The sequence below is a fragment of the Aulostomus chinensis genome, chromosome 11, assembly GCF_037954235.1.
Source record: "Aulostomus chinensis isolate RoL2024-O1b breed Wild chromosome 11, RoL_Achi_v1.0, whole genome shotgun sequence".
NCBI lineage: Eukaryota > Metazoa > Chordata > Actinopteri > Syngnathiformes > Aulostomidae > Aulostomus > Aulostomus chinensis.
In genome coordinates, this window is record NC_141330.1 from 16,199,791 (window position 1) to 16,225,000 (window position 25,210).

General features: G+C 41.3%; 1 protein-coding gene across 4 annotated transcripts in view; it reads left to right on the plus strand.

Moving 5' to 3' along the window:
• The window catches only part of cdkal1 (CDK5 regulatory subunit associated protein 1-like 1), a 228,870-nt gene that overhangs the window by 103,167 nt on the left and 100,493 nt on the right, over positions 1 to 25,210 (plus strand). The gene's annotated exons all lie outside the window — the stretch shown is intronic.

Consider the following 25,210-nt stretch of genomic DNA (forward strand, 5'->3'; position numbering starts at 1 on the left):
GAGAAGCTCAGTTTCTAACTTTGTAAAACAAAGCAAAAGTATACCCTTGATAAGGAGGGTTTTAAAATCATATCCAGAACTCTTTAAAACAGCTGCATGCATGTCAGTGCAGGGCCCAGGGGTGGGCAGTCAAGGGCAAACTCACCAGCTGCCCAGACCTTGGTGTGTGTGTGTGTGTGTGTGTGTGTGTGTGTGTGTGTGTGTGTGTGTGTGTGTGTGTGTGTGCGCGTGTGTGTGTGCGCGCGCGTGTGTGTGTGAGCGTGCGTGCGCACGCTTATGTGAGCAGTGTACAGTGAAGATAACTTTTTTTTTTTAAGGGAAGCCAGTAGTTTTTGCTATTTACATATTTTGGGACAACTGTGCTGTAAGCTTTGCTGACGCTCGCTATTAAAGAAAGTCAGTCGTAACTTCCTTTACTGTCAATATTTCCTCCATGAACAATTAAACCCTCAGCTGAAACACATCAAACTAAGTGCACCCCAACTCCTGTAAGTCTTGAGACTGGTTAACTCTCACTGTAGAACACAAGGCAGGAACTTGGTCTTGGAGGTCAGACAAAACCTCTGTGTGTGTGTGTGTGTGTGTGTGTGTGTGTGTGTGTGTGTGTGTGTGTGTGTGTGTGTGTGTGTCATCCGTTAAAACACAGGAAACAAGCTTTTCAGAGACGGTTAGTAGTTGTTTTCAAAACTGAGAAAGAGGAAGCTCGAGGTTACTGCCTGTCATCATTTAAAGACAGGTGGGCAGAAGCTGAAGCAGGATGATGGGCAGTGAAGGGTGAGGTTTCATCATGTCATCACTCTTGCTATTTTGTTGTTTTATTCTCTCACAAACACCTTTTCACCCATATTTTCTTATTTTTCTGACAAACTGTAAGTCACTGTCTCTCTTTCTGTCGCCTCTCAACTAACTTTGAGAACCATCCTAAAACTAACCATACATTGTTTAGCCTAAAATGTAATGATTGGCATCATGGTCGCTTTCCCATTTTACTGTCCCCTAAACATGAAATGTACCTGTCCGCTGGACCTATTTGGCTCTTTTTGGTTCGACTTTTCTTGTTGTCATCGTCTGGCAAGTCCTATAATCTTTGTATTTAATATTTAGTCTGAGTTCAACCCCAGAATAAGCTTTTAATCCTAGATCCACAGACACACTCATGCACACTGGCTAGTGTGATAAGCAGGTTTCGTCTCTGGCGTAATTGGACACACACCCTTTGGCTATCTAATGTAAATTTTGTCTGTAACATAATATAGTTCTCTTTTGTTGAACAAATAGAATCATCTACTGCATTTATAAACCAAAGGCACAGTCTTTATCCCATCAAATATTTTAGTTAGTTTTGGAATCACATTATGGCTGTGCCCTTCCTTTCTCTGTCACTCTCACTCTATTAGCCATCGTTTCCTTGCCGTAAACAAATTGAACCTCACAAATAGAGCCTGCAATTTGATTTGCTATTTGATGTCTGTTGAATAAAAAAGATGCAAGTATGAATGCTAATTTTGATTGGCCGTCCTGCTAGCTTTGGGGGTATTTGATTGGTTTATCTCCTGGAACTTTGAAAGGATTTATGGGATTTATTCAAATGCGATTTGAGGTAAATAGCTCTCTTTCCATCTGGAAATAAGAGAGAGTGAGTGAGTGCACAGCTTTTAAAATAAGCTGAATTATTCAAATGTATGAATGTATAATTTTTAACATCAGAGAGGTTTGTTAATGTATGCAAGTAATGGAAGCTTGGGATGTCATAGGAAATGACAAGGTTGAGTATGTGTGTGTTTTTAGGGGGATTCGTATTCGTAGTTTAGTGGCAAAACCCAGACCAACCCCAATTCAATCACTGTCTTCTGGCATGTCTCTGTTGCACACAAAAGTGTATATTCTGTATATGTGTGTGTGCCTCAACTAGAAGTCGAGGGATATTTATTTGTACCCCTCCTGCTAGTCCAGAGCTGCTAGAATTCTTAGAGCCAAGGAAGCAATGGTCCATCCATCCAGCCAATAGACTGACACCTGTTGCTCTCTTCTTTCTTCTGGCGTTCCCCTTCATCTTTCTCGTTCCTCTTCACCCGTCCCCTCATTCCTTGCTCCAGTCTCTGTCTCTATACCTCCATGTCTCTCACTCACAGCCCACTTCAACCTAAATATGAATGTATACTTGTAATGCAGCTGTCTCCTCTAGTGTTCAACAAAAATCCATATATTTATGTTTTCTTTTTTCAATTTTTTTTGTTTGTACATTTATTTTTTTCCCCCAAGTTGCACATTGACAATTCAGCCTTCCAAGCTGTCTTGCTCCACACTGCAGACCACCACTGGCTTCCTCCATCACATGTGGAGTCATCAGACACATGGGGGACCTGTTCACCAGGTGCTCCACCTGACCACAGGAGGCACACTTACCAGGACACATACCCTCCTGTAACCTCCCATCTGCAGAGGCTGCCAATTGACATACACCCACCCAGGAAGAGATACGAGCCAATCACACCTCATAACTGCTACAAAATACCCACGGACATCCTGAGTTCAGAGGACCATTGAAAAGCATCAGTAATATATAAAAGGGAGAAACGCAACTCTGATACGAGGGATCCTGAGAGGCTGACTGATGGAGAACACCTGCTGTAGTCTTGTCGAACTCCTCACCTACTTTTCATCTAAGTAGCTTCATCAAAACAGAACATGTGATTGTGTCGTTAATACGTCAAACTAATGACGCGGAGTCACTAAAGTAATTATCACAATAACCGAGGTCTGAAGATGACATACCTTGTTAGAGGATTTTGGCCATGTTGTTCACCCTAAACAAACTCGTTGCCCGGAAGAAAGACAACCGAGACGAGGCCAGTCAGACAGATGGAGGTGCCAGGACTGCAACTAAAGAAGGAACTCTGTTTTTGTTGTGGTCTTCAAAACCCCCCTCTGTGGCTGTTGTCATTTTAAACTGTCACTTGGAGGTTTTTGAAATGGCCCTGACTAAAACAGGACGTGACACTTCATAGATACAGACACACTGCTATCACTCCCACCTGACACACCACATTAGTGTGTGACATGCGTCCTAGCAGTCACGACACAGCTTGAGTTTGAGGTTCGAGTGAGTGTCATTATGCCAACACAACATCTGAAACCTCCAATCACCAACATTCCTTTTTTGTTTTGTAAAGGCGACAGCTGGTGAACACCATCTGTAAATGTTAAGAGTATTTGATGCTCTACATTTTGAGCAAAAGGGCTAAAGATGCAATATGATACACATAAGCTTTCTACTTTTTTTTCTCTAAATCCTTGCTAACTAAAACAGTATCTTAAACCTTTTTCAAGCATAATATAAAAAGCAAATATACACATACTTAGTCTGCTTTTCTCCTCATTTTCATGTCATCAGTGCTGAAATGACAGTACTCAGTTTGCCGGCTTCATGTAGATGACAAATGACACATAGCCTGAGATAGACAGAAGGATGTGTGGGCTCGTTCTCTGGCTCGCTCCCACATCTGTGACGGGTGTCAGCTCCTGTTTACCTCTGCTGCCCAGCTTACGTGACACACATGTGGACACGGCATGGCCAGGAATGATCCCTCTATGGATCAGCGGTTACTCCAGTTTTGGTGTCTAACTTTGGAGGGTCCCCTTTGAATAACATGACCTGATAGATTACATGAAAGGTAAATGAACCCTGGGAGGGAGGCAGGCATCGCTGCGGCAGGAAGAAAGCTGGTGTCATTTAGCAGATTAACAGCATCACGGAGCACATGTGCTGGATTAGTAGCTTTCTTTGAAAATGGAAGAACTCATAGGTACGGCAATTTCTGAATGCATATGGGTCAATGTGAATAGCACACTCTAATTTGTCTCCTATTGATGCAGAGATGGCATAAGAGCAGAGAGACTGAAATATTGATAGGAGCTCATTGATTATAGTTAAGTCACCATTGTGCGCCGTCTATTGGAAATAACATGGAAAACTGCTGAGCCCGCAGCACATTTCCTGTGTGTGTGGATACAGTCAAAGTCATTATCTTCTGGGAAAGCTCTCCTAGAGAAACTAAAAATTGATTTTTGGATGAAATCTTTTCCAGACTGATAAATTCATGATTTTTTTCATGCAGACAAAAGTCTTTCCATGTGTGTTTTTCTATGCCAAGACATAGATCAGACACCTGCAACGGTTTTTCATAGTGTGGATGCAATAAAATTTAAAACACAAAACACACATCAGTTACACACACACACACACGTGCGCGCGCACAGACACACACACACACATGCGCGCGCACACACACACACACACACAGACCAAACAACCTTACCATGGTCCTCCTGAAAAAGCCTCTGCTTCCAGGTAAACCATGGTGTGGTTTGCTCAAGGTGTGAATGTAAAAAAGACGCAATAAAGGAGGTGAATACAAAACTATTAATTTAATTGGCTCACAAACACGGGAGATGAGGAGAGAGAGGAAGGGGGAGGAGGAGCAGGTGGATGTTTTTTTTTAAACATGTCTGTAAGTGCTTCAATAGGAGTAAAGAGGTGATTAAACACAATGCTGTAACACTTTTTATATGACACAACAGGCCCTTATTATAAGGAAAGTGAAGACTGAAGGTGTGGATACAACTGCAGGAGTTTAAGAGTGGAAGGTAATTAAACTGAGAACGGAATTCCAATTGAAGTTGGGCTGTTGTGTAAAACATAAACAACAGAATACAATGATTTGCAAATCTTTTTTAACCTATATTCAATTGAATACACTACAAAGGCAAGATATTTATGTTCAAACCGATAAACTTTTTTTTTGTGCAAATATTCTCTCATTTTGAATTTGATGCCTGTAACACATTCCAAAAAGGCTGGGATGTGGCATTTTTACCTCTGTGTTACATCACCTTTCCTTTTAACAACACTCAATCAGCGTCTGGGAACTGAGGAACCAATTGTTGAAGCTTTGTGGGTGGAATTCATTCCCATTCTTGCTTGACGTACAACTTCAGTTGCTCAACAGTCCGGGCTCTCCGTTGTTGTATTTTGCGCTTCACACATTTTCAATGGGAGACGGGTCTGGACCGCAGGGAGGACAGTCTAGTATTGCACTCTTTTACTACGAAGCCTCGCTGTTGTAACATGTGCAGAATGTGGCTTGGCGTTGTCTTGCTCAAATAAGCAGGGACGTCCCTGAAAACACTTTGCTTCGATGGCAGCATTTGTTGCTCCAAAACCTGTATGTACCTTTCAGCATTAATGGTGCTTTCATAGATGTGCAAATTACCCTTGGCATTAACACGCCCCCCCGTACCATCACAGATGCTGGCTTTTGAACTTTGCGCTAACAATCGGGATGGTCCTTTTCCTCTTTGGCCCGGAGGACACGACGTCCATAATTTCCAAAAACAATTTGAAATGTGGACTCGTCAGACCACAGCACACTTTTCCACTCTGCGCCTGTCCATCCCAGCTGAACTCGGGGCCCAGAGAAGCCGGCTGCATTTCTGGGTGTTGTTGATATATGGTTTCCGCTTTGCAAGGTAGAGTTTGAACTTGTACTTGTAAATGTCGTGACAAACTGTGTTAAATGACAGCAGTTTTCCTGAGCCCAAAGGGTAAAGTAGAGTAATATCCTTTACACAATGTTGTCAGTTTTTAATGCAGTGCTGACTGAGGGGTCAAAGGTCATCACTGTGACATGACACTCACCTGTTTCCAATTAACCTGTTCATCTGTGGAATGTTCCAGACAGGTGTTTTTTTTTAACATTCTTTTGTTGCCCCTGTCCCAAATTTTTTAAAATGTGTTGCAGGTATCAAATTCAAAATGAGTGAATATTTGCCAGAAAAACAACATTTATCAATTTGAACATTAGATATCTTGTCTTTGTAATGTACTCAGCTGTAAAGAGGGTGAAACGGATTTGCAGATCATTGTATTCTGTTTTTAATTACGTTTTACACAACGTCCCAGCTTCTTTGCAATTGGGGTTGTAAATGCAAAAAAGTTAAACAGTGGGCGTCACGGTGGCGCAGCGGTTAGAGCAGTCGCCTCACAGCAAGAAAGTTCTAGGTTTGAGTCCACTGGCTGCGCAGAGTTTGCATGTTCTCCCCGTGTCCGTGTCTCTCTGGATGCTCCGGCTTCCTCTCACACGCCAAATTGGAGACTAAATTGCCAATACGTGTGAATGGTCGTGGTTTTCTGTCTACATGTGAACCCTGTGATCGACCGGTGACCTGTCCAGGGTGAGCCTCATGAAAGCTGTGACAGGCTCCAGCCCCCAGACACGATAAGCGGTTGACAATGGAAGGATGGAGGCTAAAAAGCTCCAAATGATACATCCCCTTCTGCGTGGAAAATGAAATATGATAGCCTTACACATGCAATGCCATTCTGACCATGTTACATTTGTTCACAACGTTTGGCGCTCTTGGCAAAATGACAGCAGAAAAGAAGAGACCAAATTAATAATGCTAAATTGGTGCACATTTTACCTACCTACCTAAACCTATAGGTGTGAAAGAGTTTGGCTGGCAGGCTTGCTGGAAGCCTTTAGTGTTATCACATTGCAATACATCCAAATCTGTTGTTACCCTTTTCCCACTAGACAGAAATCCACTCACATCTGATTACATGGACAGTTTCTTCAATCTGATCGAACTCATTGTTATTAGGGCTTCCAATTTAACCATTTACATGATTAATATTTCGCTATTGAACAGCTAAGGAAAGGTTGATACCACCCTGCTCAATTTGATTGACAGTTTATTTCAGATGGGTCTATTCGAATCAAAGTGTGTATTTGGGATGATTTTATTCGGATTTGGCTTTGATTCTATGATTGGAATATCCAGGTCCATGTGAACCAAGCTAGTGTAAAAAGGGGCAGCCAGCATTGATTCTTAGTTCAATAGTATGACTTTTGTCCTTCCTTTGACCTTGAACCAAAGTCTTTAGAACCTGCTAAATTGTCCTTAAATTAAACCATGTCCTCGCAAAGACAGAAAAAGATACACACACTGTCCTCCGGGAGTCTCTTGAGGCAGGGTTTGGACAACGCAGCTGCTGTCTCACCTCAACCACAACTCATTATGCATGGCCATGATGTTTATTGTGTGTGTGAGACTGAGTGTGTCCATGTGCGTATTCTCAGTTTAAGTGAGTTCATTGGGACAGAAGAACAGAGGGTATTTATATTCTCTCTCTCTGTCTCTCTCTCTTTTTTCTTTACTTTTCTTTATAGTTTCATCTTAAAGTTCAACCAAAGTATCATTGTCCTTCATTTGCTTCTTGCCCTATGTCTTCTTGTTTGACCTCTTTTCATTGGTTGGACAAAAAGAGGCAACATAGGGTGGAGTGTGTGTATGTGTGTGTGTGTATGTGTGTGTTACTTTGTGCGTGTACCGTCTTGTCCTGTGATTTAGTGCCAAGCTGGCAGCAAGAGGAGTGAATAGGGGGCCCCTTTCACACAAAGAAAGCATGGGATACAGACAAACATGCACACACGCACACACACATTCACATATGCACACAAACACACACAGGCCTCCAGTCAGTGCCAGACTGCAGGCCACCAACTGCACACCTGGCATTCTACTATTATGTCACCAGTGTGTGTGTATGTGTGTGTGTTTGATTGTGTGTGTCCAGCAGACACCATCTGCTCTGTCCTCTGTGAACTTGGGTCCACACCTTTCCTCTCTGCCCGTTCCACTTGAGCATGTTAAAATAGCTGTGTGTGTGTGCGTGTGTGTGTGTGTGTGTTTGTGTGTGTGTGTATGTTTACTTTGGATTGCTGCACATGACTTTTACACCTTGTTGCTTTTTATATACGACATACCTTAAGCTGTAGCTGCCATTTTACTGCTGTTGATCACTGTTACTTTTAACACCTACGCTGCTGCTTGCAGTGCATCTTTCAGGCACCATTTACTTCTTTACTTGCTTTGGTCCTTTAAGCAGTATTCTAACCTTAGATTGTGATATAAACTGTCAAAATGTTCTTCTCCAACTAGTGTGGATGTAAGTAATGCTGCATGAAGGCACGTGGTTTGAAGGAAGAGAGGACCCCTTCCTTTTTTGTTGTCCTGAAAGAATTTAAGCTTCAAGTTTTAGTTTTCATTTCTTTCTCCCTTCATCATACTTCCTACTTACTTTTCATTTCAGTACATTTTCTTAGTTTGCATCTCTCTGTCTTGCTCTCAAACACACAAACACAGACACACACACACACATACACAGCACACACATATAATGGCTGCGACTACTGTGTTTTCCTTCTGAACCCTGTGTGGGGGAGGGGAGAGCAGTGACTTATTCAGTCAATAGGTGGCAGTACAACACTTGGGTTCAGGTTTGGGACCATGTGCTCATGGGGACTTATTGTCTGTAAGGCTTTTGCATGCTGTCTCCAGACACATACACACTCACACACACACACACTCTCACACACACACACACAATCACTCACAAACACACACACACACACACACACACACACACACACACACACACAGAGTTTGTGCCTCTTTAACTCCTTTAAGTCCTCTGACTCACATTTGGCTTTTATTTCTTCCCCCTTAACACCACTCTGTGTGCACGTGTGTGTGTGTGTGTGTGTATATGTATGTATGTGTGTTTGTTCCCTTTCCCAATATGTTAAACATACTTCTGCTTTGTTGTTTATATACCAACTTCCTCCTAGGTCGTCCCTGTGAGTCTCAGAGGATTAAAATAACAATAAAACAAAAGGTACCCTCTCATGAGTGATTGTTGACTTGTAAATATTTGCAATATTGCACCATGCAAAGACACAATTTTTAGGAATCTGATTTTCAAACCACTATCTTTTCTTCCTCTGACAAAAGAGAAGGCACTACTTTTTTCAGATGTTTGACATGCGACTACATCATACTGGGTCGAGAGTTATTTGAGTCGCATCAAGTTTGTGCGCTCAGAACTTAACTCCGCTCCTCTTTTCTTACTCTAATTATTTTACTCTCCTCTTCCTCTCACCTGTCATCCCACTTTTCCTTTCTCTTCTTCTTTGCTGACATTATTTGATCTTAATCTTGAATCCGAGGTCTTATTTCCACCCTGTCTTGTGTCCTTACCTCTGACATCTTTTTCCTTCTTTTTTCTCTCTCTCTCTCTCTCTCTCTCTCTCATGTGTCATCGTTACGCTCTAATCTCAGGGAATACAAGCAAGCCTTTGCTCTCTGCCCCGACTGGTTCATAACCAGCCTCTCTGCCACTGAAGATAACAGACGACACGACTACAAGGTTGTTTCCATAAGCTCCGTTGAGTCAAAAGAAAAAACCTACAAGTGGCTCAAGTCGTCAACTTTGTGTGCTTTGAAGTCTAGACCTGGCTGGAGAAGGAGAGATTAATTGGGCCGTTTAATCTACACAGTCCCTTGTTTGAACCCTTTCAGCCTTTTGGCTCCGTCCCAAAACTAAATCCTGATAGATACCTGCAGGGATTAACGTTTCTGCACTGTGGCATATTTCTGTCCCACGGATTTCCGCAAAGACTCCTTCTCATCAGACAATAAAAGCGTTCAAGCTTTCTCTGATTTAAAGTTTCACGTTGTGACTTAGAGCGGAACAAAAATCGCCACATTTGAAGGCACACATATCTCCTCTCCATCAGTCTACATTTCATTTTTAGATTATTTTACATTTTAGGGGTTTCTCAGTTCAACATTCATCAAATTTTCAAGCAGAAAAAGCAGTCAACATGATATGGAAGTGTTGAGCTGGAGAATAAATTAAAGATGTTCATAAAATGTCACTGGTATGTGAGTAAATGTTAAAACACACACAAATCTGTGTGTGTGTGTGTGTGTGTGTGTGTGTGTGTGTGTGTGTGTGTGTGTGTGCGCGTGCAACTTTCAGGCTTCTCATTGCAGTGGGGTACCATTATGAGGAGTGTTTGTGACAGACTTGAATTGAGATGATGTTCGTTTTTTGCTCTTTCTAAATCATTATGCAACTGTCCCACTTTGGCTCTGTTGTTTGTCTATTTTCCTGTCTGAATCCATTCCATCACTTCACACCCACAGCACTCCCGGTGAGGCGTCTCTCCTCCTGTCTTTTGTTTTTCTTTTCCTGCTCTGCACACTCGTTCTCTCATTACTGTTTCTCCTTTCTTCCTTCATCTTTCTATTTTGGTGCAGATCAGTGTTTCAAGCTCGGTCTGTTGATGTATAGAATGTTTTTATCCGTCTCCTTTCAGCCTTGCGTGATTCCTGTCCTCATCCCAACAAGTTTAATTTTCTCCTTTTCTCAGTTCCCTGCCTGATGTTGAATGAGCAACTCTGGTCAGTGGGGATGAATTAAAACCTCCACATATCAAATGGCTTAACTTCACTCCATTCTAAATCACATAAACCAGTAGCTGCCATCCAGTAGGGGGACGAGGGGGAACTCCAGTAGTAAAACGTTAACCCTACAGCTATTTTCATCTGCATTCATTTCTTCTGTCACCAAAATAATTGGAATGATCCACAATACGATGGGATTGTTGTTCAGCTAATTTATTCACCACGCTTGTAGCTGTTTTCAGCGCTGCTACGCGGATGTTTGTGTCAGGATTGAAGCATAGAAACAAATATTTACACATTCATTCATTTACTCCTTTAATTACTTCAACTGGCTTTCAGGTTCTTTACACAACCCTCAAGAAAGGAATTTTAAAAGCATTTTGGTCACTATGTATGTAGAGCATTTCTTCATTTCCAGGGGAGTCACTGCTGTGGTCAGTTAATCACATGGATTTCATTCCTTAAAAGAAAAATAATTGTACGTGTGAGTCTTGTTAATTCCTCTAATTTGTCATCGAGGAACTAACAGTAATGACATAGATTAGAGAAACTGCCTTTTTTTGTAGTAAGAGAACCACTATGTGTTCTAGAAAAAGCGCCAATGTCCCTGTAGGTGTGTTTGTGTGTGTGTGTGTGTGTGTCGTCCCCCGCCCCTCGGTATATATTTTGATACCATCAGGGCTTTTTTCTTCACACCCCCCACAGGAACCAGTTCTCACATAGCGGACCACCCGTGGCCATGGCCACCAGCCCCCAGTGCTGGTTGACATGAATGGGCTACCAGGGGACAGCTGATGCACACATGGACACCGGCTCAGAGAAATGTTGGGAAACGCTGGAAACGACTGAATATGTCATCTAGTAAATGTTCCTTCCAAACACGCCTCCTCCGTGCTTCAGGCACGACATGGCCTTGCCCATTGACAAACACACTTTGTGTCTCATAGCGTCCTTGTTTACCACACACACAACTGGATGAAGACATGAAAATAGTAGTAAATATCCAACCCTATACTACATGTAGACATGATAACCTTTTTTAAAATATCAGGGTTTTTTACACTCTCCTGCCATTTTTGAATTTATTATGTCTGTCATTTTCCAATCAAAAGGCATGATTATATATTATTTAGCTGCACAGTTTGAACTCTTTTGAGATACACTGGTAGTTGACACATCAGCTGATAAGTAAGATTTTCCTTTTGCGAAATCCTAATTATATTTGAGGTCATTTACACGGCAAATCGGGAAGTATATAAATCTGTAAACAAGAATATCGACTCAACGCTGGTGAGTTAGTTTGATGCGAGTTAGTTTAAGGCGCCCTTTGGATGAAATGTGTGAAACCACTGGTGTTTGACTCTCTCCTGAATACCCCGTACTGAAATGCATTGTTTTTTGTGGGTTTTTTTAAAAAGAAAAAATTGTTTTAAGAGATGCAATATAACCGATAATCATTTTGGCATCCAGTTCTTCTGTAAACAAGATTACTGAGATAGAGATGCCTTTCAAAAAGATGCTCCTTTTATTTTGTAATGGATGAAAGAGAGTCTTCACTCAACAAGAAAGGAAAGAAAACAAAACCAAGTCAGCAGTGTTGATGAGTAAATGAGTCTTTGATGACCGTTTCACGATTGTCGTTTTTGTTCGACTCAAACAGCTCTGTGACTGAACGTTCTAATTATTTTCCACAACGTGCTGCTCAGTATTCAGTATGGTCACAAAATAACAGGCAAAATGCAGAGCACCTACCTCTCTTTCACAGATCTGCCCCAAAATCTTAACAGGCTGTTTCTTGACCCGTGCTGCACTTTTCCACCAAGTTTCCTGAAACGTGGGCTGGTAGTTGTTTTCTGAATCCTGCTGGCAGGCAGGTCATTAAAAACGATTTAGAAAACAATCTGTGATATTACACATGTAGCTTAAAGCTGTATACCCGGTTGGACATTTTACGTTACAATCTGCTTTACATTCAGCATGCCATCCAAGTACTGAGCCTGTGCCTCGTGGTGTTTATTTTGTCTGGAGAGTGATCTGACCACAGTTTCATGTATGACATGCAAATCAGCTACGTGGGAGATTGTTAACCAAACCAGCAGGTGTCGGGTTACTTCAAGTGCAACTTTACAGTTATTGTTCTGTGAAGAAAATGTTGTTGTTTTTTTTTGCCAGCTTAGATGGAAAGGGATTGTTCTGAGGGGAAGGGAATCAAACCTCAAAAGTTTTTAGGCCCCTAATCATATCAAAGCACCAATGCACAAGTTTAGAGTGGAGCAGACAGTGACTCACAACAGGCTGCAACATGTAGTTTTTCAAAGAAGTGGTATAAGACATCAAAAAACACAAAATAGTGTGCATAGATAAGGAGAAGAGATGGAAGTAACTGTTTCTCACATTTCATCTGAGTGATAAAGAGATTTATATCTCCAGGGAAATAAGTTATGCTGCTACTTTGGCCCTGACAACCAAACACTCATTTGAATGGCTTATATGTTACCTGCTATCTGTCACTGCAGAATTCTCAAAAGCTCTTGAGCTGTTGCTGATAACAGGAGTAATACCACTGCTGATCTGTGGGGTCAAGATGAAGAATTTAGATTTTACTATTTTAGAATACCAGTTTAATGTATTGCTTAGCGTGGAAGACAGTATAACAGTTCCAGTTGGCAATGTCACGGAGCATTAAAAATGTTACTCTTACATGCCAATTTCATTATGGAAAAGAAATCTCAACCTGAAAATGAAAGAGTCTGAAAATGTGAAGTAAATTGAGAAGAGAAGGGACACAAGAGGAAGAGAACTGACAGAAGTGTAACATAAAATATTGAAATCAGAAAAGGAGGATAAGAATAGGAGGGGTGGGGAGGATTGGTTCGAAAGATGAGCCAAGTATGAAGGAACACACATGCGCGCGCGCACACACACACACACACACACACACACACACCACAGCCAGAGTTGGTTCCATGTCTGTACATGTCCAGACATGACTCTGAGTCTGGCGCTCAGCTTGGTCTGCGTTGGGTCAAATATTGCTTGTGTCATAATTGAATATGAATTTAATGTTTATGTGTTATTTTTCTTAAATAAATAAATAAATACCAAGAGGTCACTGTTTTATACCTTTACAGGTGTTTTTAGAATTCATAAAAGGGAAGAAATTTCAAATTGTGGACGAACGAGCTCGGAGGATTTCGTGTCTAAAAAGGGATGTGCTTTAATGTACTGTATAATTGCCGCCTACCCTTGGTAGTTTTGCTGTGTGGTTGTTTTATGTGTGGTTGAATTAGCGTGTGTGTGTGTGTGTGTGTGTGTGTGTGTGTGTGTGTGCCTGCTGATATGTATTTCTTGAGCACCAGTGAATGTCACTCTAGGTTTCCTGCTGAAGACTTAAGAAGCTGTTGAGTGTTTCTGTCTGACAGTCGCCTGCCCTCATATCTGTCACTTCAGAGGAAAATCTATTCTTATTTCCTTATGACCCCGAATGTGGGTGTGTGTGTGTGCACGTGTGTGCTCCCTAAACCATTTCCCTAAACTGGTTGAAGCCCCCCCAACCCCATTCTGCCAGAGGTTGGAGATACGTTTATATATATATATATATATATATATATATATATATATATATATATATACACACACACACACGCAGAGAGCAATGAGAGTAGTTGGAGGGGAGATTGAGATCAGTAGCCCTGCATGTGGCCTTATCCGTTTCTCCACAGCTAAACTTGGTAAACAAACTGCAGTCATTAGCTTTAACACAGAAGTTACCATATGGTTGTATGAAAAAAAAAAATCCCACAAATATTTACATAATAAAATAATGTTTACACATCCAAATACAGCTATAAACACACATTATATCACAGAGTCACTAACTTAATTATCACACACATACACGGGGTGCATTTAAAGTTCGCTGGGGCTCGCTACAGTAACTAATTTCATCCACACAAACACGGGCTAAGCGAATTAACAAACACAAACATGATGCCTGCTGGTGGGTCATGAATATATTAGCATAAATACTGACCAGACGTATTATTATTTATCAAATTAGTCCCGCACACACACACACACACACACACACACACAGACCAGTGCACACGCATACACACACACACAGTATATAAAGAAATTAGGTCAACAGCCTTGAATTAGAAAGCGTTAAACCTTATTATGTCTGATTAATCACTGTAGTGTGTGTGAGTGTGAGAGTGAGACAGAGAGAGAGAGTATTTGTAATGAAGCATTTTTTATGTGTATGTCCACTAACTTGACTTCTTTGACAGCTGATATTAACTATTACCACCTCAATGACTTTTTAATAGGAACTCATTTCCATATGTAATCTCCATGGTGAGACACGTGTGTGTGTGTGTGTGAGTGTGCGTTTGTGTGTGTATGTGCGTGCTTGTGTGTGTGTGCGTGCGCGCGTGCCTAATGCCTTCAGTGCTTTGAGGTTCTTGGGGTCTCTGAAGCATACACAAATGAGATCTGCCCCCTATAGCTTCCTTTGACTCTTAGACCCTCTCACACACTCAGTGTCCCAGCCTCTCTGTCCTCTAATTCGTGTTCTCTGTCGTCATTTATCCTCCTGATGACTTCAACTTGAACGATTTTAATGATGTACAGTTACAAGTTCATTATCTTGACAGACTGACATGGGGGGGGGGGGGGGGTCAAGTACAGAGAGCTCCCCTTTGATGGATAACCCCTATATGATTTTATAATCCATAGTAATATACTGAACAATTTCTTTGTCTGAAAGATTTCAATGTGGAAAGAAGTTGTCAAATAGTCAGGAGTCAGAGAGGTGGGATAAATGGACACCTGTGTTTACATTTGAAGTCAATTCAAAAGAGTTGCTAAATACTCTTGGTCAGCTGTCTTTGAATCACATTAACATGCAATTTACAGTTTCATGAACTTGAGCTTTTCTGACAGCGGCATCTTTTACCTCCATTTGTCAAGCGACTCAGAAAATCATATCTGAAAGAATTTGGAAAACCCGCCTTGGACAAGAATGACTAATGACTCGTCCAAATCATTCGCTGCTTTTTGTTCGTTATTCCACTACCTTATTTTTCAGTGGGATTCTTTAATATCCACCTCAACTATCAGAGAAATGACAGACTCATTGTCCTGTAATAGGCCAGAGTTTCCTTCTTATGCATTATGAATGATGAAAACCAGCATATAGCCATTGTGTATTTTTTTGCCCTTTAATTAATTCAGAGCTGCTTCTTATCGTTTTCAAATCACTTCATGACCTCGCTCCAGATTCCATTAGTGACCTCCTCAGTGTGTGTGTGTGTGTGTGTTCGTGTGTGTGTGTGTTCTAGTGCTTGCTACATATTGAGGACCAGAATATGTATTCAAGCAACAGAGTGAGGACATTTTTGGAAAGTGAGGACATTTTAGCCATTCCTCACTTCTTCAGAGGGCCATTTGAAGGTCAAGACTTGGTTTTAGGGTTGAGGTTAGAATCAGGTTCAGGTTAGGTTTAGGGTCAAGGTTGGGGTCAGGCAGTCAGTTGAGATGGTTAGGGTTAGGGTGAGGGGCTAGAGAATGTATTACGTCAATGAAAGTCCTCAGATGTGTGTGTGCGCATGTGCATGTGTGTTTCCTTTACATGAACTAAAACTGATTTTAGTTGCCCCCAGATTCAGGAACCTGAGTCAAAAATGGGCACTGCACTTTTGAAACACAAGTTAAAATTAATCTTCTGAAATGGCCAATAAGTATTTTATGGTTAAAGACCTCGAAGACTGCATTTTTGTTATTTTTAATAATCATTTTATCAGTTTAAAGACCTTTTTCAGTCTTTCTCACATGCTTTTAAAAAAAAACAAAAACACCAGCATTTTTGGACAAAGCTAACTTTACCTTTCAACAGCCTCAAGATATTCAGTTCTATCCATCCATCCATTTCCTCACACCCTGGACAGGTCACCAGTCCATCTCAGGACCAACAAATTGAGACAGACAACCATTCACACTCACAGTCACACCTACGGTCAATTTAGAGTATCAATCAGCCTCGTCCCCTCTTGATGTCTTTGGACTGTGGGAGGAAGCTGGAGAACCAGAGAGAACCCACACAGGAACAGGGAGAACATGGAGACTCACACAGAAAGATCCCGTGCTGGAGCCGGGACTCAAACCCGGAACCTTCTTGCTGTGAGGCGACAGTGCTGACCACTGCACCACCGTGCCACCAGGAGCATCTACTGTGTGACATTTTGTTGTTCTTATTTATTTTTGCTCACTTTTTATCATAGTATGATCCATTCCTTTCATTTCTCTTTCACAAGCACTTGAACATTTGGAATGTTTGTTCAAAAAAAGAAAAGATACAGTCTTGACCAAAAACTGAAGAAACAGCAAGGTAACTGTCTTCAGCGTTAAGTTTTTTTATTTTAATTTTTCCTCCCAGCTTGATTCATGTTTTGAATGCTACCCGTATCCTGGCTACCCATTGGTCAGGAATCTTTGGCGATTTGGCATTTGTCCAGTCGTGATATATTTTAACATGAGGGGAAAAGTTTGTTTTGGAGCTTTAATGACCTGATTGGAACACAGGCTGCAGTCTCTGTAGGACATCACCCTTAAACTACTGCTCAGCTGACACTGTTTGGCAAATTCTTCTGTTTTAATGTATTCAGCATTGCTAACTTGGACCATTATCAGTTTTAATCAGGTTATTTGAATATTTGTGGTTATCATGCTGTAGCGTGTGTTCGTTTGTTCAAGAGACCCCAAGAGAAAAGGGGAAATTGACACGTTTACATTTTCCACTCAAAGAGTTGATCACAGCGTATCAGTGAACCTTCCTACCTCCATCTTCCTCTGTCCATTACTTTGCTGCAAGTCTTCTCTGAGTTGACAGGAACTGCTTGTGGCTTGCAGCACAATCGGGAGTTGAAGGGCTTTTTTTGTCCCCACAGATCCTTTTTTCCTCTTATATGTAGCTGTCCATCTGTTCTGGAATCTTCACAAGATGCTTCCTCTTTGACAACACACACACAAACACACGCGCGCACACACACACACACACACACACACACACACACACACACAGAGAAAAGATGAAAGAGAGGATGTAACTTCTCTCCCAATTACTCCCTATACAATCATCTTCGCGCACACACACATACGTACAGTCATGAACATGGTACTTGGAGCCCCTCTGCCAATTACTTATGATATATCCATACAATATGTCTGACCCATATATTATATGGCATGTTTTCTTATACCACATATATACATGCCTGTGAAAACACACACACACACACACACACACACACACACACACACACACACAAGCTTTGATGTATCCAGGCGCTCTTATGTTTCGCGCAGGCTTGCACAGAAGGTCATGCCTGTAGTTTAAAAACAATGTGAAAGTAGGTTAAAGCTGACGTGTAGTTTATGTAAAGAATTGTGGAGGCTGTTCGTTAATGCCATGTACATGCATGTGCATACACGCGCGCGCAACATGTACACATTGATGCGCACACACACACACACGTACATTAATTTAAGGTAAACATGCCTGGGAGAGAATATTTGCATATGCAAGTTTGAGTGTGTTGGTTTAATCTGTGTGGATGACGCTACCTGCCAAGCTGCCCACGCACCACATCAACAGTTGTTGCTCTAAATTAAGCTGCTTAATTACTGCAATTAAACTCTGTGTGTGGTGTTTGCGCGCACGTTATATTGTGTGTGCGCCTGTGTCAAAATGTGTGTGGCAGAGATAGAAGTAGTGGTTGTGTACCGTGTGTAGCTGCTTCGGTGTGGGAAAATGTTCTTCTTGCATGCCAATGAAGCAAAGCTGAGCAAAGTTGAACATTTCTTCATTATTGAAGTATGATCTGGCTTTTAATTTAGCTTCATGATTTACAGAAATCAGAATCACACGTGAAGTATCAGACTTCGAAAATAAGACTAATCCTATGATGTGGTGAAGTGATGTCATTGGAAACGGGTTTTAAGGAACCCTTAAATTCCTTAAATGATTTACTTTGTGTGTGTCTTACTTTCTAAACATATCCTCTGTGAATTTTAAACAAGAGCCAACAGATTCAGCTCGTGTTCAGCTGTGATCCCTCATGTCAACATTTTTCCCTCTCTGCCTCCCTCAGATTCATCATTTAGTTTCTAAAGTTGCTGTTATTGACATCTGGCCCAGAAATGTTTTCTCTGTGTGTGTTTAGAGCTTTACTGTGAAGGCAGAGAGCCACAGGGGACAGACTGGTGGATTTTTTGGGGGGGGGGGGGGGGGGGCGACTAATGTGATTGAAGGTCAGACAGGCCTTCTGGTCAATGGTGCAGTACAAAAATATTGCATGGTTATGTATGAGATGTGTGTGTGTGCATGTCTGGGTTTCGGCCACCTGATGAAGAAATACGTAGATCATTTCTTGAAATGAATTTGGCATGAATCACCTTGGCTTTTGGGGGGGGGGGGGGGGTTATTATTGTGTGTGTGACTTTTTTCCCCCAATTGCATTTGTGCCAGGTCACAAAAGAAGTTCTCAGGTTGCTTGAGAATGTCTAGATCCCAAGAGACCACCAAGAAAACACTCGATGAGAGTGACTAAGACAAAACCGCCTTTTGCCAGGAAGAGAGATTTAGCAGAAGCAGGATCTGAGCGGGCGGCCATCTGCCTGGACCAATATTAAAGCAGCCAATAGCAGAATACATAAATGATAACTTTGAAGGTTCCCTGTTCTGTTGTTCATGCAAGACATGAACACACCCCTTTCTAATTCTTAATTCCTAATGCTTAATTTGTATGGGTTTTTTTTCCTCTTTTTTTCTGCTGTGTGAACTCTTGAGATTCACCAGCTCAGTGCACGTCAGAGGGAATGTATCGACCCATGTACTCTCATCTTTCTCTCCATTGTGGCGGATGTGTGTTTGTGCATATTTATGTTCTGTCTAATTATCAGTCTCCGTGGGAATCGACCAGAAGAGATTAGAGGCAGGTCAAAGCAAGGGTAGGAAGTTAACAGACTTGTAGTCCGTCCACAGACGGCACTGATTTATGTCATTTCCTCCCCGTAGCATTAATATATATATAATAGAATCTTTTGAATAATGTAAACATCTTTTTTTACTTTTATATTTTCTACTTCACGATACTGCACAATTCCGTTTTTTTTTTTAACTCTTTTCAGCAATAACTGAACTGCAGAAAAGATAGTTGGGGTAGATTCATTGAGAGTTACTTGCAATACCACTGTTCTTTTGCATAAGTATTGACAAAACTATGGGCTGGATAGTGTGCCAGCACTGATACTCTTATTTTGAATACATATGAATACAGGAAGGGAAAAAAAATGCAGCTGTCAGCTCTTTTTTAGACTACTCTGCTGTCAACAAGGACATTTGCAACCCAAACTGCTAGTATAGTATCGCTCAGGCAGTTGTAAAGTATTCAGATGAACGTTTTACTACTGTGGCTAAAAGCATAAAGATCAACAACATTTAAACAAACACCACTCTGAATATTTCCTGAAATTTCTTACGCAATCGATGAAATACCCCATATGCTAAAAGACGCAGAACCTATCATTTCTGTAAATTTAATCATATACTTGTGAATGCGAATGTTTAATTGATTAAAGATTATAACACACATCAGCATGATCCTATTAAGGTGATTTTGTTATTTGCCTGACACAAAGCAACACATAGCTAAGCCTGTTGTATATGTTAAGCTGCTATGATGTGTGTGTTTACAAATGAACATATACCGGCGCAAAGATAAATACCGAGACTGTCAGGCTGTCACTTTTAACTGTATTAATAATCTGGCAGATTACATTGGACAAAAACATACAGACTTGCATTAGCAGATGAAAAAAAACAAATGCCATCTTTTAAATTTACAAGGCTTGAGGGGTTAAGATTTTTTTTTCTTTATGTGTTTGCGCTCCTTCCATGTATGTGCAATAACATGCTTAGCCATGTGTTGACTTTTTTATGGAAAACATGGTTTAGTGTAGTTTAATAGGATCGTCTTCATGTGCATCTAATCTGTAATCTGTTAAACATGGTAGCCTGTGGCAGCCAATTAAATGGTGTATCATTCCAAAGAGATTAGGATAAGGACAAACCTATATGTTTAAAGTAGGGGGAGTAACTTGACAAAAATGTCCCTTTTGGTTCACTGTAATTCATATTGATACTCTAGCCAGATTCATGGCCAAGCACACTGAGTTCTAAACCCACACTTATCCATATGAATGATGCTGGAGATGCTTAGGGAGTCGGTGAAACTCTTTCATCTCCACGAGAGGAGACGTGTTCTCTCCCACGCCAGCAGAAGCCACGGCCAGACGCGCAGCTTTCTGGATTCATTGCTGTGAAGGTGATTTCTGAGGAACAACCCAAGAGAATTCCTTTATGCTAATTATGCCACATCATAGCGTGAAATGATAAAGTGGTGACATTTTAAATCCAAGAGGTCCGCTTCAATGTGACGTCATGATTCCCAGAGAAAATATTTTTTCTGATAAAATGTGACATCATGATTTCCAGGAAATCACCAAATGACCAAAAATGAATCAAAAACTTTTTATTGGTGTAAACTACAGTATATTACTGCTGGATTGGTTGGCGGAGGCGTACAAAACCGCAAATGTGTTAATTCATCCGAACTTTAACATTACATGTTTTAATTCAAAGGTAATGGAGTACAAATAACGGAGCCTCTTTGTAATGTACCCGGACCAAAGACTCTGCATGTGGCATACGGCAGGCAACTCTGCTGTCTACGAATATACGCACGGTCGGTCTGGCTACAGAGGGAGCCCATGATATAGTCTTTGGTGCTTTGTCTTTAATAGGTTCGAGCAGCTGCACGGCCCACCCAGAGCCAGTGAAAAGCACGTTGGAAGATCTGTAACAGAAATGTCCCTCAGCAAAGAATTGGAGTAATAATTGTTTGCGATGTTTGAGGCTCAGGTATGCTGATGATGTTATTCATGGCCAAAGACAGTTTATGTATACACACAGCTGTTTCCTCTCGTGTGTGATGCTTGCTCACTGTCTCTCTCTTATCTTGAGTTTCACCTCAGTGCTCAAACCGTCAACAAGGCGGCTGCCGCTCTTTGTATCTCCATCTTTAATATCTCAATCTCCTGCGACCCTTCCATCTCCTGCGTCTGTGCCGTTTGCACTGCTGTGTCAGAGTTCAGTGGATGTAAATGAGTTTCGGGAAAAGTACGTTGCTGCCCAGCCATGTGTCTGACTGAGCTGATATCATCAAGCATCATCAAGTGACATGAAAGAAAAAAATATTAAGGTCTTGTCGTATGAACTCAGCCAGATTGAAATAGAGCAGAAGCTGTAGTTATTAACATCATCTCTCCTACCGGTACGTGCTCATTGACTCATGCTAGCATGAATACCATCTAGTTGTTAAATCCCATGAATAACAACTTCTTGGTTGCAGAAAATACGAGTTGGTCATGGTCTCCTTCACCAGGCCTTTGTTTGGGGAATTGTTTCCAAATTACAAGAGAAAGTTTGGATCAACAAGTTTCTCAACTGTTTGAGATTTTTATTGCAGTTAAAAAATGATGCAGTAATCTTGCCTGATACAGATATATTTCAGCCCTCCACCCCCTCGCTCCTCCGCTCGGCACAGAGGAAGCAGCTGTGCGGTGTGTATCAGAGCAGATAGATGAGGGAGACCATGCTAACGTTTCCTGCTGAGGTGGCCACCCTCTGCCTCTGGCCAACAATAACACCATTTGCAGGCAGAAGGGGCATATTACTGGGCAGGTTATTGAGTTTATCAGGAGATCTGTGTGTTGGCCTTGAGTAAACAAACACCAGAGAGTTTTCCATAGCCAGAACACCCCCACCACCCTGCCAACCCCTAGTTCAAAACATTAATTAACACAGGAATCTGAAAAGCCTTTTAATATCAGACAATACTCAACCTTACCCGCTTGGCGGCATTATGTGAGTCGAACCAGAGGAATGTTGTTTTGGAAGAAATCAATTTAACTCTGAGGACAATTTAACGCAGATCTCGCTCTTTATTTAGAAACCGCTTGGCCGACAATTTTCTGGGGCAGTTCTGTGACGTAGAACGTGATGCTTCTGGTGCGGTTGGTACAGGAACACAGCCACTCATGGGAGGTAGATGATGCAAGCAAGGGTTAGACCTTGGCATGGTTGAATGTAACCCAAACATGATAACATTTGGGGGCTTAGGAATTTGCTGTCACAACCAGAAAATCAAGTTGAGCAATTAAAAATACATGTGGAATTTTTAAACAAATATTGCAACACTGATCTGACCTCCGGGTCCTTTACTGATGCTGTCATGGCCAGCAGTAAATGGGAAGCTTTGCCTGTGTCTTTGAAGGCAGAAATAGCTGAAACAGGCCTATTTCCTTTGTAAAATAAATTGAATTGAACGTGCATCTATGTAACGGTAAAGACCATTTAATGAACTGGGCTATTTGTGAGTTTTATACCAAGGTGAAATATGCCTTTAATTAATTGCATACTGAATCAAATTATCATTCTATCCTGAATGCATTTTTGTATGGTGTGTGTTAGCGTTGGATCTGATCATGTGTGATTGATGGATGTTTTTAATGTTGTTTTTAGATGCGGCTGGCTGTGGAAATCATTAGTGTACCCTAATATCAGGGATGATGAGCTTTGGAAACTCTTTTACTCTGGACAATTATGCTGGCATCATCTTTAATCTTTCTGGCCTTTGAACACATAGTTTTCTTCTCTTACACATACACACACACACTCATGCTGCAGCTCACACACACTTAGTCTTTCTCTCCAATTAGCTAAACATCATTTTGAATCTGAATGACCACATGCATCTTTCTGCCCATCTCTGCACAGCTAATGATAATGATAGTCGTGGGTTTTTGCTCTGTGTGTGTGTGTGTGTGTATTTACGCCTGCTCCCCTGCAAGTGCATTTGAATGATGTGCTCGAGGTACAGGTTGTCTCAACACATGGCTTAAGCAGACAGTCAGCCATTTCCAGACCTGCAAATGACCATGAGATCATTAAGCTTTCGCAGTGAGTATCGCTCTAATTTAGCATGAAGCTGCTCGGTAGTCCCCTGTTGGCTCTTGTGACCTTCAGTCCACGCACAATAAATGCATCGTGATATTGTCATCTTTTTGATTTGAATGGGTCCGTTCTCGCAAACCACGAGCCTCCATCCCGACCAGAGATAGTAACAACAAAGCAACATGGGCTCAGCGGATAAAAACCTCAGCAGTAGCCTCGTCTCCACTCCTTGATGAAGCTACAGAGTAGATCCCAACTAGCTGAGGGCTACAGACGCCACTCAGAAACTGATAGTGTGTAGCGTTGCTGCTCTGAATGAGCTGCAGGCACAGAAAAAGCCTTTCGCGTCACTCAGCTCGCTAGCTCATAGATAGGACAATAGCATCTTTTAGCTCGTGGCGTGTCTACAGTCTTAAAGTGAGTTAAGGGAGTGAGGTTTTCACTCAGACTTACAAGTGTATCAACAGATATCTCTATGATACTGCGGTTGGAGGTAAAAGGGGGAAAAGAAACACAACATATTTTCAAATGAACCCCGCATTGAAAGTATTTAGATCAAGTTTGCGTTCATAACATTATGATATTGCATTAGCATTATGGCAGTGACAAACCCTGTATTAATTATTGATAGATTGTAATTAAAATGACATCATGACAGGCCGAGCCCATACTCATTAATTTATGACATATCACGGTATTGTATCTTCTTAGAAATCTATTTCCGTTTTTTTTCAGAAATCTACTTTTTGCAAGTGTTTTGATCACAGTTCTGAAAACCATCCCCGCTAAATGACCGAAAAATGCAGACGCTCGCATGGTGCAGATTCCGCAGATACACACAACCAGATATAACTTTGCTTCACTGTGGAGCACAAAAGGAAAAAGAAGTTCAAAGGTACAAATTGAACGTTGAGTTGTGTATTGAAGCAGATACATTTTGAATCAACGAGAGGGGAAATGGGAACGATGAAGCGAAACACTGATAAATTCAGCCATGACCTCTCAAAAAAAGCCCTCTTTGTTAATGTTGATCCGACAATCATCACACACTTCTGAGTTAGATTTCTCTCCGAGTTCTGTAGATCCGTTACCTAGAGTAGGCTATTTTTTATTTTTTTTAATCTGACTGGTGACAAGTCAGTGTGATTCTCTTCAACATAAGGGTACATTCAAGTAAAGACCTCCCTCCTGGGTGTTGCATTATTGATATGGTAGTTACCACAATGACCCTGTTAGGATCTGGTGTTAATGTGTGAGGTCTGACCACTCAGACCACATTCCCGGGCAGTCTGGGCCACATGTGGTCACATCGAAGGCCTGCCTCGTCAGACTATGTCCTCTGCATTAGTGTTAATGTGCAATGGCATTATAATGTGTTTTAATTTTGAAAGTCCACAGGGATACATCACAAGTGCCTCATTCATATGATGCTGTTTGGTTTGTCTAGAAAACACCAGGTTCTTTTATTTATAATATCCCCCTAAAGTATCTCACCCAGCAGCCTCTCTCTCTCTCTCTCTCTCTCTCTCTCTCTCTCCAGTCAACCTAAACAAATGATAATCCTGACACATCATCCAAACTAAGGGGCATTATTTCCTTACATGGATGTCGGTGATTTAAACGAGTACATTTGTCAACACAACTCAAAGCACAACAAAGGGGAAAAAAAAAACCTTTATGGACGCTGCGATTCATTTTCACATGATTTGAGTGATAAACCTGCATGAATTGCTTACAATGAATAAAAAAAGCTGGTTGAAAGCAACAGATTGGCACTTTACAAACAGAAATAATGAAAGTGTTTATTCACATGAAGAG